This window comes from Eretmochelys imbricata, chromosome 20, assembly GCF_965152235.1.
Source record: "Eretmochelys imbricata isolate rEreImb1 chromosome 20, rEreImb1.hap1, whole genome shotgun sequence".
NCBI lineage: Eukaryota > Metazoa > Chordata > Testudines > Cheloniidae > Eretmochelys > Eretmochelys imbricata.
Window position 1 is genome coordinate 11333227 of NC_135591.1, and position 17314 is coordinate 11350540.

A 17314-nucleotide genomic window follows, 5' to 3' on the forward strand; every position below is an offset into this window, starting at 1 on the left:
AGACCCCGCCCCTGCCCCCACCCCCAATCCTGGGCTGGCACATGTGCCTTCCCTGCAGAGACAGTGTATCCTGTCCAGGGCAGAACAGCTCCTCCAGGGACTGCCCCCTCCAGCATCCAGTTCGCCACTCAGGGACTGCCTCCCATGCACCCAGCCCCCACCTACGGACTGCCCCACAGCATCCCCCAGCAACTACCCCCAGCATGCAGCCCCCTCCAAGGACTACCCCCCACACTCAGCCCAGCCATCCAGGACTGCTTCACCCAAATTTCCCCCCACCTTGAGTCTGTACTCCATGCACCAGCTGCATCCCACTCCCTGCGGCCCTAGCCCTCTGCACCCCCTTCCCTGTGTGCCCCCCCGGCTCTAGCCCCCTGTTGGCCCCCTACCTTGGCTGCAGGTACTTCAGCCATGCAGCCCACCTTGCCCACCAGCAGTTGTAGTCCTAGTCCCAGGGAGCCTGCTCAAGACGGGGTCACTGGTCCCACAATCCTGTGGGGTTGGGGGCTGCTGAGCACCGTGGCCTCCTGCTGATGCTGCTGGACCCGATCCTGCCAGAGGGAGAGGGCTGACGCCGCTGGTCCCTATCTTGGGGGGGGACTGACACTGGGCCTGATCCTGCACCGCCCCATTTTTGTGCCCCCCCCCACCGCCAACTCTGCACCTGGGGCAGGTGCCCCTTCTGCCCCCCATAGTTACAGAACATAAGAAAGACCATATTGAGTCAGACCAAAGGTCCATCTAGCCAAGTATCCTGTCTTCCGACAGTGGCCAATGCCAGGTTCGCCAGAGGGAATGAACAGAACATGTAATCATCAAGTGATCCATCCCGTCTCGCTCATTCCCAGCTTCTGGCAAACAGAGGATAGGGACACCATTCCTGCCCATCTTGGCTAATAACTATTGATGAACCTATCTTCAGTGAATTTATCTAGTTCTTTTTTGTACCCTGTTATAGTCTTGGCCTTCACAGCATCCTCTGGCAGAGATCCACAGATTGACTGTGAGTTGTGTGAAGAAATACTTCCTTTTGTTTGTTGTAAACCTGCTGCCTATTAATTTCATGTGCTGACCCCTAGTTCTTGTGTTATGAGAAGGAGTAAATAACACTTCCTTATTTACTTTCCCCACACCAGTCATGATTTTATAGACCTCTAGCATATCCCCCCTTAGTCATCTTTTTCCAAGCTGAAAAGTCCCAGTCTTATTAATCTCTCCTCATATGGAAGCTGTTCCATACCCCTAATCATTTTTGTTGCCCTTTTCAGAACCTTTTCCAAATCTAATATATCTTTTTTGGGGTGGGGTGACCACATCTGCATGCCGTATTCAAGATATGGACATACCATGGATTTATATAGAGGCAATATGATATTTTCTGTCTTATTATCTATCCCTTTCTTAACAATTCCCAACATTCTGTTTGCTTTTTTGACAGCCGCTGCACATTGAGTGGATGTTTTCACAGAACTATCCACCATGTCTCCAAGATCTCTTTCTTGAGTGGTAACAGCTAATATAGTCCCCATCATTTTATATGTATAGTTGGGATTATGTTTTCCAATGTGCATTACTTTGCCTTTATCAACATTGAATTTCATCTGCCATTTTGTTGCCCAGGCACCCAGTTTTGTGAGATCCCTTTGTAACTCTTCACAGTCAGCTTCAGACTTAACTATCTTGAGTAGTTTTGTATCATCTGCAAATTTTGCCACTTCACTCTTTACAGTCCTGAGGATGTCATGTGGATGACAGCTGTGTGCTGATTGGGTGAGCTGAGAACCACTGTGCTAGAGCAATGCCAGAGACTGAAAAGTGGCACATGGGAATTTTAAAAACAGCATGAAAATTATGGGATGTAATAAGTACTATGGGATGGAGAAAGTGGCATTCTGAGAACTTGACCTCAAGTTCCCAGAAAACTCTGGGCCAAGTGCTGGTATCCAACAAATGACTGCAAAAATGTTCCTCATGGCATTGCATTGGACATGGCACAGGGCACACCGGGGACAGCTACCACATTTTCCACCACTCCATCCCTTTCCTCAAAACCCCACCCTGGTTCCACCTCTCCCCGCCCCTGCTCCTCCCCTCCCCCCAGCATCTCCTGCCCACCACCAAACAGCTGATTGGCAAGTGTCTGGTGGGTGCTGAGCACCCACTATTGTTTTTCCATTGGTGCTCCAGTCCCAGAGCACCCAAGGAGTCGGTGCCTATGCCAGGAACTGAACTTGGGCTTTGTGAATCACACTCTGTTCCTGGGAGGTGGCATCTCACAGGAGCACCCTCTTACTCTGTTGTCCTCAGACACTACAGTGAGAGGGGATAGAGTTAGACAGATGCTTGTCCAGCCCCAGGAGCTTCTCAAACAGTTGTGTCCCAAGTGATCTAATTGGACCCCCCCAGAGAACACTACTGAGAGACCGGGCCCAACAGAGACACACAGAAAAAGCTATCCCAAATGACAAATCTTAAGGAACAACACCAGGCTGCATTCAGAGCCCACTCCCCACATGGATGAACCCAGAGTGGAGAGGATGGAGCAAAGGGAGTCCCCTCGATAGAGTTGTGTAGTAATAATAATAATAATTCAGGGATAAGCTTATGTTGTGAAGTCACAGATTCCGTGTTTTCCAGAGACCTCCATGACATTTCCCCCCTTAGCCTGGGGCAGCAGGGGAAGTGATATTCCCTGTAGTTGCACAACAACATGTACACATCAGGGTGACAGAGACTCACGTGGATCCCCATGCACAGAAAGGCCCCCTGCACTCTTAGCTCCCAGCCAAAAGAATGGGAGAGGTCAGTTGTGTTATGTCTCCCAGCTGATGATGACTGGCTGAATCACTGCACACAGTGACGAAAATACATTTCCCAGTGACCCAGCAACAACTGCCAGGAATTCTGCTACTCCCATGCACAAGTCCATGGGGCCGGACGAGTTGCATCCGAGAGTGCTAAAGGAACTGGCGGCTGTGATTGCAGAGCCATTGGCCATTATCTTTGAAAACTCGTGGCGAACGGGGGAAGTCCCGGATAACTGGAAAAAGGCTAATGTAGTGCCAATCTTTAAAAAAGGGAAGAAGGAGGATCCTGGGAACTACAGACCAGTCAGCCTCACTTCAGTCCCCGGAAAAATCATGGAGCAGGTCCTCAAAGAATCAATCCTGAAGCACTTACATGAGAGGAAAGTGATCAGGAACAGTCAGCATGGATTCACCAAGGGAAGGTCATGCCTGACTAATCTAATCGCCTTCTATGATGAGATTACTGGTTCTGTGGATGAAGGGAAAGCAGTGGGCGTATTGTATCTTGACTTTAGCAAAGCTTTTGACACGGTCTCCCACAGTATTCTTGTCAGCAAGTTAAAGAAGTACGGGCTGGATGAATTCACTATAAGGTGGGTAGAAAGTTGGCTAGATTGTCGGGCTCAACGGGTAGTGATCAATGGCTCCATGTCTAGTTGGCAGCCGGTGTCAAGTGGAGTGCCCCAGGGGTCGGTTCTGGGGCCGGTTTTGTTCAATATCTTCATAAATGATCTGGAGGATGGTGTGGATTGCACTCTCAGCAAATTTGCAGATGATACTAAACTGGGAGGAGTGGTAGATATGCTGGAGGGCAGGGATAGGATACAGAGGGACCTAGACAAATTGGAGGATTGGGCCAAAAGAAATCTGATGAGGTTCAATAAGGATAAGTGCAGGGTCCTGCACTTAGGACGGAAGAACCCAATGCACAGCTACAGACTAGGGACTGAATGGCTAGGCAGCAGTTCTGCGGAAAAGGACCTAGGGGTGACAGTGGACAAGAAGCTGGATATGAGTCAGCAGTGTGCCCTTGTTGCCAAGAAGGCCAATGGCATTTTGGGATGTATAAGTAGGGGCATAGCGAGCAGATCGAGGGACGTGATCGTCCCCCTCTATTCGACAATGGTGAGGCCTCATCTGGAGTACTGTGTCCAGTTTTGGGCCCCACACTACAAGAAGGATGTGGATAAATTGGAAAGAGTCCAGCGAAGAGCAACAAAAATGATTAGGGGTCTGGAACACATGATTTATGAGGAGAGGCTGAGGGAACTGGGATTATTTAGTCTGCAGAAGAGAAGATTGAGGGGGGATTTGATAGCTGCTTTCAACTACCTGAGAGGTGGTTCCAGAGAGGATGGTTCTAGACTATTCTCAGTGGTGAAAGAGGACAGGACAAGGAGTAATGGTCTCAAGTTGCAGTGGGGGAGGTTTAGGTTGGATATTAGGAAAAACTTTTTCACTAGGAGGGTGGTGAAACACTGGAATACGTTGCCTAGGGAGGTGGTGGAATCTCCTTCCTTAGAAGTTTTTAAGGTCAGGCTTGACAAAGCCCTGGCTGGGATGATATAGTTGGGGATTGTTCCTGCTTTTGAGCAGGGGGTTGGACTAGATGACCTCCTGAGGTTCCTTCCAACCCTGATATTCTATGATTCTATGATTCTATGATTCCCGCCTATAACTGACCTCTGGCCTCTGGTGACTGGTTCAAATGCAGAGCTAACTTGAATGCTTGGAAAGTGTTCTGACATGATGGAGCTCTCTTGATGCCCCCCTACTCCCTGCTTTAAGCCAATGGTTTGTGCCATCCCTCTCTCTCACATAGGATGTCCTCTCAACCCTGTGACACCTTCATGTCCCCATTAAGCCATACAAAGGTGACAGGACCTCATTCTCCAAAGCACAAGTCTCTGTGGCTGGAGCTAGAGAAAGCCAAGTCCCCATCAGCTGACACCTGAATTCTGTTGCTACTGAACCATGAGCAGCTGGTTCCAGCTGTGTGGGGAGGAAGTCAGTGGCAGTAGCAGGACAGAAGGGCAGGGATGTGTTTGCACAGAGCCAGGGGTGTATTTGCTCCAGGCTGGGTCAGTGGGAGTACACAGCCAGCCCTGGTGAATGGTTCAACAGCTGAGTACACAGGCTGGAGAAGCAGTGATGAGCAGACATGGGTGTGCTCCTTCCTGGCACCTCCCAGGCTGCTGCTTCGCTTGTCTTTTAAACCCTAAGCCCTGGTCTACACTAGGACTTTAGGTCGAATTTAGCAGCATTAAATCGATGTAAACCTGCACCCGTCCACATGATGAAGCCCTTTTTTTTGACTTAAAGGGCTCTTAAAATCGATTTCCTTACTCCACCCCTGACAAGTGGATTAGCGCTTAAATCGGCCTTGCCGGGTCGAATTTGGGGTACTGTGGACACAATTCGACGGTATTGGCCTCTGGGAGCTATCCCAGAGTGCTCTATTGTGACCGCTCTGGACAGCACTCTCAACTCAGATGCACTGGCCAGGTAGACAGGAAAAGAACTGCGAACTTTTGAATCTCATTTCCGGAGACTGCGGGAACTGTGGGATAGCTACCCACAGTGCAACACTCTGGAAGTCGACGCTTGCCTCGGTACTGTGGAAGCACTCCGCCGAGTTAATGCACTTAATGCACTTAGAGCATTTTCTGTGGGGACACACACACTTGAATATATAAAACCGATTTCTAAAAAACCGACTTCTATAAATTCGACCTAATTTCGTAGTGTAGACATACCCTAAGAAATAAAATTGGCAGGAGCAATAAGGGAGAGGACAGTAGGGCCTTTTCTTCCACACTCCTTTCAATGGTATTGTTATCCCCTCTTTAGAGAGGGAGAAACTGAGGAAAGGAGAGGCAAGGCCAACATTTCAAATGTGGGTTCCTACGGTGAGACTGTAAATCCATGCTGGTGTAGGTGCTAAAGTATGGATTTAAAAGGCTAACTTTAAACACCCAAGTTTTGCTTGGGTGTTTAAAACAAACTCTGCTAGTCCGTGCTTCCATGGCTGTGCTGCTGTTATTACCTACCCACATTGCAATCACTTCTTCATTTGCTGTGTAGACAGAACCTTAAAAAGAGACAAAGGCTTTGACACCTCAGTTTACAGACGGTTCGCACCGCTGCAAGCTATTGTTTCCTCAGGGATCCCTTTGTGAGTGACATAGGAGAGCTTGTCTACACACACTGAAATATGGACAGCTGCACTGGTCTACACACAGAAGTTGCGCCCTATTAAAAAAATTGATTTAGGTAAACCTGTTAAATAACAGGGACAAGCTAAACCAATATATGCCAGGTTTAAACCCCTATAGAGCGTCCACACACAAAGCTGCACTAGGTTAGCTAAATATGTGCCCCATTGCCCTTTTACCAGTGTACCCATCAGATCCTAGTTTTAATTCAGATCTTTAATTATTTTGTGTATGGACACATTTTGGTTTAAAAGTCTCTTATTTGGGGTTAGTTTAAACCAGCTCCTAAATTAACTTCAACTGAACTGAAATAAGCCTGGTTTACCAAAATCAGAGCATCCACACAACCTTTAGTGATATAGGGTGGGTGAGGTAATATCTTTTATTGGATCAACTTCTGCTGGTGAGAGAGACAAGCTTTTGAATTTCACAGAGCTCTTCTTCAGGTCACAACACTGTATACTCACAGCCTTTGGCAGTGGTTTCAATAAATTGTTTTAAAATCACATCTTTATTTAAACCAACTTACTCATCAACAAGGCCTTTAACTAAATCAAAATATACCAGCAAAGAACTTTGTCAAAGGGGAGTGAAAGTTTTCTGGCTCTGGCTCATCTCCTTCCAGAACGTGGGCATTCCAGCTGGAAACAGACACTTTGCAGAACTCAGAAATACACTCAGCAGAACAGAACTCTCATGTGTGAAAGGTTAGTGACCGAAGACAGGCGGAAAATAGGGATTTCTGCAGAGAATTTTGAAGCAAATGAAAAAAATGTTTTTGTCAAAAATTTCCATGGAAAAATTCAACTTTTCAGCCAAAAAAAATCAAAACTTGAAAACTTTTAGCAAAAAACTGTTTTGGTTTTTCCCCCTGCAAAAACCCTTACTGTTTGGAAACGCTGCCTTGGCACCCTAGTAGGTGTAGTTCAGATGCCTCACTTCTCCTTTGCAGGCCAGGTGCCCTGGCTGGACTATACCTCCCAGGTAGACCCCTGTGAATTTAGTGTGGGGAGACAGAAAGGGATCCTCCTTTCACAGAACTGCTCGCTGAAGTTCCTCAGCTCCTCCCCATGGAGACTGGTTTAACTTTAAATCTGGCTAAATATTGACATTTTCCCCCATGTTAATCATAGACCCACAGGGTAAGCCGGGACTGCAAGGGTCATCTAGTCTAACCCCCAAATCCTAAGAATGGAGTCAGATGGAGCCAGGATCAATGGCTAGTGGGTACCACTGAAGCCTGTTAAGGCAAGGATGGGATGGTTGAAATGCTTTCCCTCCGCAGCACTCCCAACACTGTCAATCAGCCCTTCCTATTGAGCAGGTAGAAAAACAGACTTCCAGGCATGACAGTGTATGAGGCTCTTTCAAAAGAAGCCATCTGAGTTTCTGTGTGGACATTAAGATGGATCCTCGGGCAGCTTTCATAAGATCAGGGCTTTGGCTCAGTCTTCTCCCCTGCTCTTGAGCTATAAATTCATAGATTTTATCATCTAGTCTGAACTCCTGCAGAACCCAGGGCAGAAAATTTCGCTGAGTGATTCCATCACTGAGCCCATAATTGTTGGTCACGCCAGAGTGGACCTTTCAGAGAGAGGTGCCCAATTTTGAGTTAGAGATTCCAAGTGACAGAGAACCCAGCATAGCCCTAGGTGAGTTGTTCCACTGGCTAATTACACATGCTGTAAAAACATGCCATCTGACAGTCTGAATTCATCTAGTGTCAGCTTCCAGCCATTGGACTTGGTCAGCTGTTAAAGAGCCTTCTGCTATGAGAAACCTTCTCTCCAGTACTTACAGTCTGTGACCAAGTCACCTCTTAGCTTACTCAGTTAAGTTATATAGATTGAGCTTCTTCAGTCTCTCTGTCAGGCAGGTTCTCCAGACCTCGGACTGTTCTGGTAGCTCTTCTCTGATCCTTTTCCAATTTGTCAATGTCCTTTTAATGTGTGCCCTCAGAAGTGGACACAGTATTCAGGAGCGGTCTCTCTAATGCCATGCACAGTGGTAAGAACACTTCCCGACTGCTACTCAATATTACATTCCTTATGCATTCAAGGCTGTATTTGCTCCCTTAGCCACCACATAGCCATGGAACTCATGTTCAATTAGTTAGCTACCCTGATCTCTATGTTCCCTGTGTACCAGTTTGGCTGTTGTGCCCCACCCCAGAGACAGCTGCATTTCATTGTTCCTGTGCATGTTTTGTAAAGCAGTTTGGGATCCCTCAGAGCACGAAGGTGATATAGGACTATAAAGTATGACTGGGCTATATTAACTGCTATTTTATTGCTAATAATGGGCCTGATTCTCCACTGCCTTTATCACTGCCAGATCAGAACGGGAACATTTTACACCCACTTCACACCTAGCTTGCACAGATGGAAGTAACTGTACAAGGTGCAAAGCAGTGGGGAATTAAATGGGTCCAATGTAATTTAATGACATTCACCATGACCGTAAATTCCTGCCTCCAACCAGGCTAATATGTACAATAAAAGAGGCAGAATGGGTCCTTAATTCAGCGCAGCCTTCAACCATCAAACTAAGGTTACGCAGTTATTCTTATTAATAATATTAATCGATTAGTAAGTCTCATCCTCTTGTATGCCTGGGTCTGAGCCTCTGTCACATGCAGCAGCCTACACTGAGCACTGCTCAGGTAAGTGACAGGGATGGACCCCATGGCCCTGCAGAAGGAATGATTAGGCACGTGTGCAGGGCTGAGGAGCTCTCAGCAGTAGGCACCGGAACATGGTGCTTTGCTCTTTTGATGGCCAGATGGAAAAAAACTTTCACATGTAGGACTCCAGTAAAGAAAATTAACTGGAAACAACATGGCAGCTAGTGCTTGTGTCTATGCCAATGGGTAGTGGTTGGCATCTGTGCACTGGGTGCTGGGGCAGCACTAACATCTGTGCTGCATCTCCTTCACAGTGGCGTGCTGTTCCCTTTCCATCAACTCTCCCTACCCAGCGTGCTCTAGCTCACAGGGAAGAAGGTGGCATCCCAGGGAGGTGGATGCAGAAGCGTTTCTCTGGCCACTTCTGGCCTGGGTGTGGGGGACTGATGCTTCTCCCACTCTGCACACTCTGTTTAGACACCATGTAACTGATTGCATTTGGGCCTCCCCTGCCCCAGGCAGGAGGCAGGGTAACATGCCCGATCCCCAGGCTTCTGCCTCTCCTTTGGGGGCTGGGGGGAGGGGAGTTCCATGGAACATCTTTTAGTTCTTAAAAAGTTCAGAAAGTTCCAAGAACATTATGTCATTTTGACAAGGAAATGAATTGCAAGGCCATCAATCAGAACTGCAGGCGCAGAGATCAAAGGCCTCCTGAGCACTTTACAGCCCGGGCTCTCTATGATCCCGCTCTTCCATATTCCCTGCGGTTGCCGGAGCAACAGCACGCTACAACGGATGCTTAGCATTTTTATTCGCACCACACATGTTTCCACTCTAGCCCTGAAATAACTAGAAAAACCTGTGAAACCAAAGCTGCTTCCCCCAGCCTTCAGGGGCAGCCACTCTTCCCGGCTCCCTTTCATGTTCCCCATTGATTAGTGTTAGCCTCCTTTTTCCACCCAGATAAAACAGAGATGATTTTTGTCCCTTCCCAAAGAAAAGGAGCTGACAAAGAGCCCAGAACAAATGCTCACCTCTTATTTGGTGTCCAGGGTTATTTGCAGGAGCAGTCGGGTCTTCAGCCTTTCAAGTGGCGCTGTTGCACACTGAGCACTTTGTACCTGCAGATCCCAAAGCACTTAGCAAAGGTGGGTCAGCATCACTGTCCCCATTTCACTGGGTTGGACGCTGGGCATGAAGCAGGAGGTAAGATTTCCCAAGGTGACACAACAGGCCAGTAGCGGAGACAGGAGCAGCCCGGGCTACAGATCTCCTGACTCATCCTCGGCCCCTGGATCATGCCACCTCTCCAAAGGCCGAGGGCCAGGCATTGCCTCTCTACACTGTTTGCATAAAAAAGCTGCCTCCATGCTAACATTACAGATGTGAGGAGGCTCAAGGGATCAAATAAGAAAATCCCAAGAGTCCTGTGTATGATACCCCAATTCTCCCTCCTGCCCATCCCATCCATTAGCACTCCCCACAAACACACCCAGCACACAAAGGCTAGGCTTTCGCTCCCCAAACAGCTCTCCTTTGGTTTGTAGTAAGCTCCTGATCCCACCTCTTGCCCTGTGGGCTCCTCTTCTGCTTTCCCCTACTGACCCGTGTGTGTGAAAGCAGCCTCGGGAAGGCAGCCACCTCCTCCTGTGACATGTGAGCCCCAACCCATTGGCCCCTCATGGGGTGGATGAGTCTGCATGCACACAACTTCTGATTCAGAAGAGGTGAGGGACATGGCATTACAGAGCGAAATGCTTATTCTGCCAGAGGTTGGGGTGGTTCTGTGGTTCCTGAGTCTTCCTAGAGGGTGTCCTGGACACACGTTCTTTCAGCGTCCTGGGTATTTGTTATTCTCAACCATCCACAGTCTGGACTATTTTGTTGCCGCAAAAGCTTTGTGGGCAGCTGACTCCTCTTCCTCCAGGGAAGTCATGGGACACTATCTGGTATCTCCTGAAGCCAGGGGACTGAACATTTTAGTTATATCGCTGGTTAATGCAGACCCTGCAAGACTGGCAGATCCTCTGATGCATCTGCTACAAGTGATTCTATCCAAGTGCAAATGTTGCAAAGGGAAGAACCTGGGGTCTAGCTCGGTCTCCGTGATGCCACACATCCCTTCCCCAGCCACCCCTGCTCAGGTGCTGAGACCAGACAGAGATCAACACTGGTGACCTGGCAGGCTGTGCAGAAAGCAGAGGCATCAGCCACTGCCTGGATGGACCTGCTCAAGCTCCTTTCAAACTCTGAGCATGACAAATGAGGAGGAACCCTAGCTTCAGGGAGGGAAGAAGGGACCCACCATCTTCACCCTGCTACCAAGTGGGGAACTTCCTGGGTGGTTAAGCCTGTATTTAGGAAGTCTATGGTAAAGACATCAGAATCTCACCTACAGGGAGAGAACAGCCCCCTCTGTTCATGTCTGCTTTGGTGACATTGCTCTTGTTCAGCGTACTGCTTCAGTTTCTAGTGCAGACCTTACCTTAGCCCAAAGTTCATTGGATGCTGTGCAGAGGGGCCAACCCAAGGCTCTCTAGGCAGACATAAGTGCATAGGTGTGCATTTCGCTGGGAGAGGGTAGAGCCAGAAGTTTGCTTGGGTCAGTGCCTCTTTCACCCTCCCTGGCTCAACCTGCAGGACTTCTCATTCCCATGAAGGTCTTTTCTTGCATCTGTAGTACTGGTGCCTCAGGCACCTCCCTCCTGAGTCTGCTTCTCTTGCTCTTATGAGCCTAAACTTTTCCTTCCTTTGGTTCAGGCTGGTGCTTCTTGTCCATCCATCTCCAGAGACGGTGAAGAATTCCCTTTCTTAATTCCCTATTGGCTCTTTGAAGTTACTTATAGGCCCTGATCCTGCCCCACTCCTGACATAGGTGCCGGAACTAGGAGTGCTGAGGGTGCTGCTGCACCCCCTGTCTTGAAGTGGTTTCCGTCCTATACAGGGTTTACAATTTGGTTCAATGGCTTTCAGAAACCCCACTATACAAATTGTTCCAGCGCCCCTGGCTCTGCTCATTTCTAGATACTGTATGTTCAGTTCCCTCCATCTCCCTGCATGTGTTTGCCTTTGTGTCTTCTTCACTTCCTTTCTTTCTATTTCTCCCCTTTCCAAAGCTGGGAGGACCAGAACAGCACACAATGGGCTCCATTTGGATCCCACTTACCTGGCTATTACACTGTCATGTCCCTGTTGGCTCCAGCAAATTTACTTCTGGTTTACACTGTGTAATTTAGCTCAGAATCAGGCCCAGGCTTCCAGGTGTGGTCACTCCAGGGCTATGGAGAGTGACCCTGAGCCTCCCTAGTTTGACATCAGAACTAAGCCAAACATAGGAAAAACACAAACCAAAAAAAGGCTGTGGCAATTTCAGTAAATTCAAATGTATCTTCCACGCTGTGGTGTTTCAGTCAATCAAACAATCTGATTTTGATTTTGTTTTCCAAATTTGTTGCAAAAATTCTTCAGATTGAAATTAAAAACAATTTGTTTTTAAAATCTGAAATGTTCACCAGCTGACCACTCAAAATGAGCCCTGGGAAAAAAAATCTATAAAATGGAATATGAGAAACACAAACACTGAAAAACAATTTGATGATAAATGGATGAGTGACATTTTTTCACTAAAAGTTTGCATTAACATTTTGCACAAATTGGAAATTTTTTAAAATTGAAATGTTTTCACTTGGGTGTGTATACATTTGATAGTGCACTGTAGCAGTGTACGTGTGTATGTACATTCGATGGAGTGAGTGCACGGTAACATTAGTGTATGTGGATGTGTATACATTCAATACAGACTACACTGAAGCACTATACATTAGTGCTTCAGACTGCGAAGACGTTTAGGAGGATTGGCTTGACTAAGACTCCATGTGGTGTGTCTCAGGAGTGCTGGCTTCAGTTCCTGGCACTGCGAGCATTCTCCTGAATGATTCGGGGCAAGTCACTGAACCCTCTTGGCCTGCTACGCCCCTGCCCAACCTGGGGATATTAGCCCTTCTGTTCTCCCATCATGCCTGTCTTGTCTCCTCAGCCAGTTGAAGTCAACAGGCTGGCAACCCACTGAGGACAGTGCAGAAAGTTAGGCATGTGTGAAAATCTTTGCAGGACCAGGGCCTCAGGACGGGGCTGTCTGTGTTTGCTGCATCTATAACAATGGGGCCCCCAATCTCAGCCTGCCCTGGGCTGTAGGGACTGAGATTGCCCCTGGCATGCTGGTATCCTGGAGCCTTTGCCTAGCCCTGGAGAGAAGCTAGGCCAGCTCTGGTTGGTGAAGATGGAGTCTGTGACACAAGTCTATTAGACAGGGAAGGGACATCCCCAGGTCTACAATCCGTGCATCCAAAGGTAGGGCCTGAGACTATAGCATGTGAAAATACAACTGCTTCTTGCCTCTCTGGCATAAGCAACTTAACCCCCCACCCTGACCAGGGCACAGCCTCCAGTCGTGGGGGTCATTAGAAATTGTTCCTCTCTGCTTTTCCTTGTATTTTTGCAGTTAGGCCCTGACCTCATGCATCATCTCCCAGACTGACTGAGCATGCTCCAGCCCAGGGCTGCAGGGGCTGAGCTGATCTTTCCCTGAATGTGCTCCTCCTGATTGCCATGGGATGGTGTGGCTCTGAGCACTAGAACTGAGAGCAGGGAGACTGTCTCCTTGTCTCTGGATGCCCACCCTGCTGGCACCCATGTGGGAGGTGGGGTATAGGGACAGGGTGAGGGGGCAAGAACAGAGAGGACTGGGGCACACTGGGGAGGTGCAGGAGCAGAGGGCTGGTGTAGGGGCAGGAGGAGAGGGAAATAGGGCAGATGGGGAAGGAGCAGAGGGGATGGAGTACACTGGGGTTAGGGGCAGAGGGACATGAAGAGGGAGCAGAGGGAGATAGGGCAGACGGGGAGGAAGGAGCACAGGGGTTGGAGTATACTGGGGTTAGGAGCAGAGGGACATGCAGAGGGAGCAGAAGGACATGCAGAGGAAGCGGAGGGAGATAGGGCAGATGGGGAAGGAGCAGAGGGGAGGTGGCACGCTGGGACGGGGAGAGCAGGGACTTGCTGAGGAGTTGGAGCACAGGGGCATGCTAGGGGGCATGAGCAGAGGGAACATGGGTGGAATGGGGGGGCAGGAGCAAAGGGGGATGGGACAGGCTGAGGGTGGAAGGAGTGGGGACATGAGCAGGCTGGGGTGAAGAAGCAGAGTGGGACAGGGTGCAGAAGGAGGAGGAGAGGGGACAGGAGAATATTTCCCTATGTGAAGGAATTCGCCTGGCCATTTTTCCAGGTTGGGTGCTGAACTGTCCAGAGAGCAGCTGGGGCCAGTCATTGGTTTACCCCATCAGCTCTTGGGTAGGAGGCTGCACCCTGTTCTTCCAGTGTGCCCTCCCAGCCTTGTCACTGCCATGCACCCAAATGTCCAAAGGCTCCAGCTGGCTTCAGGACTCCCTTGCTGGGTGCTGCATAAACACAGTAACAGCCTACCCCAGCCCTCGCCGGACAATATCTAAGGACAGCAATAGGGCAGGGATCAGATCATAGAATCATAGAATCATAGAATATCAGGGTTGGAAGGGACCTCAGGAGGTCATCTAGTCCAACCCCCTGCTCAAAGCAGGACCCATCCCCAATTAAATCATCCCAGCCAGGGCTTTGTCAAGCCTGACCTTAAAAACTTCTAAGGAAGGAGATTCTACCACCTCCCTAGGTAACGCATTCCAGTGTTTCACCACCCTCCTAGTGACAAAGTTTTTCCTAATATCCAACCTAAACCTCCCCCACTGCAACTTGAGACCATTACTCCTTGTCCTGTCCTCTTCTACCACTGAGAATAGTCTAGAACCATCCTCTTTGGAACCACCTCTCAGGTAGTTGAAAGCAGCTATCAAATCCCCCCTCATTCTTCTCTTCTGCAGACTAAACAATCCCAGTTCCCTCAGCCTCTCCTCATAAGTCATGTGTTCCAGACCCCTAATCATTTTTGTTGCCCTTCGCTGGACTCTCTCCAATTTATCCACATCCTTCTTGTAGTGTGGGGCCCAAAACTGGACACAGTACTCCAGATGAGGCCTCACCAATGTCGAATAGAGGGGGACGATCACGTCCCTCGATCTGCTCGCTATGCCCCTACTTATACATCCCAAAATGCCATTGGTCTTCTTGGCAACAAGGGCACACTGCTGACTCATATCCAGCTTCTCGTCCACTGTCACCCCTAGGTCCTTTTCCGCAGAACTGCTGCCTAGCCATTCAGTCCCTAGTCTGTAGCTGTGCATTGGGTTCTTCCGTCCTAAGTGCAGGACCCTGCACTTATCCTTATTGAACCTCATCAGATTTCTTTTGGCCCAATCCTCCAATTTGTCTAGGTCCCTCTGTATCCTATCCCTGCCCTCCAGCGTATCTACCACTCCTTCTAGTTTAGTATCATCCGCAAATTTGCTGAGAGTGCAAACCACACCATCCTCCAGATCATTTATGAAGATATTGAACAAAACCGGCCCCAGGACCGACCCCTGGGGCACTCCACTTGACACCGGCTGCCAACTAGACATGGAGCCATTGATCACTACCCGTTGAGCCCGACAATCTAGCCAACTTTTTACCCACCTTATAGTGCATTCATCCAGCCCATACTTCTTTAACTTGCTGACAAGAATACTGTGGGAGACCGTGTCAAAAGCTTTGCTAAATTCAAGAAACAATACATCCACTGCTTTCCCTTCATCCACAGAACCAGTAATCTCATCATAGAAGGCAATTAGATTAGTCAGGCATGACCTTCCCTTGGTGAATCCATGCTGACTGTTCCTGATCACTTTCCTCTCATGTAAGTGCTTCAGGATTGATTCTTTGAGGGCCTGCTCCATGATTTTTCCAGGGACTGAGGTGAGGCTGACTGGCCTGTAGTTCCCAGGATCCTCCTTCTTCCCTTTTTTAAAGATTGGCACTACATTAGCCTTTTTCCAGTCATCCGGGACTTCCCCCGTTCGCCACGAGTTTTCAAAGATAATGGCCAATGGCTCTGCAATCACAGCCGCCAATTCCTTTAGCACTCTCGGATGCAACTCGTCCGGCCCCATGGACTTGTGCACGTCCAGCTTTTCTAAATAGTGCCTAACCACCTCTTTCTCCAGAGAAGGCTGGCCATCTATTCACCATGTTGTGATGCCCAGCGCAGCAGTCTGGGAGCTGACCTTGTTCGTGAAGACAGAGGCAAAAAAAGCATTGAGTACATTAGCTTTTTCCACATCCTCTGTCACTAGGTTGCCTCCCTCATTCAGTAGGGGGCCCACACTTTCCTTGGCTTTCTTCTTGTTGCTAACATACCTGAAGAAACCCTTCTTGTTACTCTTGACATCTCTCACTAGCTGCAGCTCCAGGTGCGATTTGGCCCTCCTGATTTCATTCCTACATGCCTGAGCAATATTTTTATACTCTTCCCTGGTCATATGTCCAAACTTCCACTTCTTGTAAGCTTCTTTTTTATGATAAAGATAAAATAAAGATAAAGATAAGATAAAGCGCACAGGCCAGTGAGCGGGGCGGTGAGTGGGGAGACTGGCCCACGGATTGTAGCTGTTGTTTTGAGTGTGATAGAGGTGTGTGTGGGGGGGAAGGTAAGAAGTGAGGGAAGAGTAGTCACAGTGCGTGCTCAGCAGGCTGGCTTTGTGGGCACCATAGCAAAGGTGATCCTGGGCACCTGGAGGAAGAGAAGGCAACAGTTGTTTGGATTTTTTCCAGGCGTTTTCCCTATACTCAGGGGGGCAGCGTGGAGACAGTCCAGCGGGGTCTGAGACTGGGAATGGTGGGGAGTAAATGGGGTGGGGCTGGGCTTACATTACGAAGGCATCTTAACAGTAAAGACAAAATGCTTGTGTTTGATGTGAAGGTGCAGGGGTAGCTAGTGGCTCAAATAGGGGCCTGCTGTGGTCAGAGCCACGAGCGCAGAAGACAAGCTTAGTAGCAGCCTTCTCAATGGAGCTGGGGCTGCAGGAGGGGAGAAGGCCAGGGGAGAGTGTGGGAAGTGATGAGGCCTTGGGTAGAGTCTGGGCTGTGTGGGGGAGAGGAAAGGCCAGATTTAGAGCTGTTGTGATAGGACAAGTGGCAAAGCTTAGAAATAGCCTGAAAAGGAGGGTCTGTTGTGAGGACCAAGTGAAAGACGGCACCCAGGAAGGGGCCTGAAAGCCTAGGGGATGGTGGTGGTGGCCACAGTGGCTGCAGAAGTGGGAGAGGGGAGGGATGGGGGGAAAGGAGGAGCTCAGTTTTGGCCATGTTGGGTTTAAGATGATGACTGGACATCCGTGAAGAGGTGGTGGGTGATTGCTCATCAGCAGAGAGGTAGGTTTGTGCATCATCAGGAGAAAGATGGCATGAAGGCTATTCTTACAGCCAAGTGTACCTAGAGAGGGTAAAGAGGGGGAAGCCAAGGACAGAGCCTTGTGGGACCCCCACAGAAAAGAGAAGGGGAGACGGATGACTCACCTAACGAGACAGGCAAGAGGAGAGGACAGAATCATGAAAGCCAGTGGTGCTGAAAGCCACTCAGAAGCTGAGGAGAATGGAGAAGAGGCCCTGAGACGTGGCCAGGAAGTGAGTGCAGTTTCAGTGGAGTGCAGAGAGCAGTAGCGTATTGGACAGGCTCAGGAAGGGACTCATGGGCAGAGTAGCTATGGAGA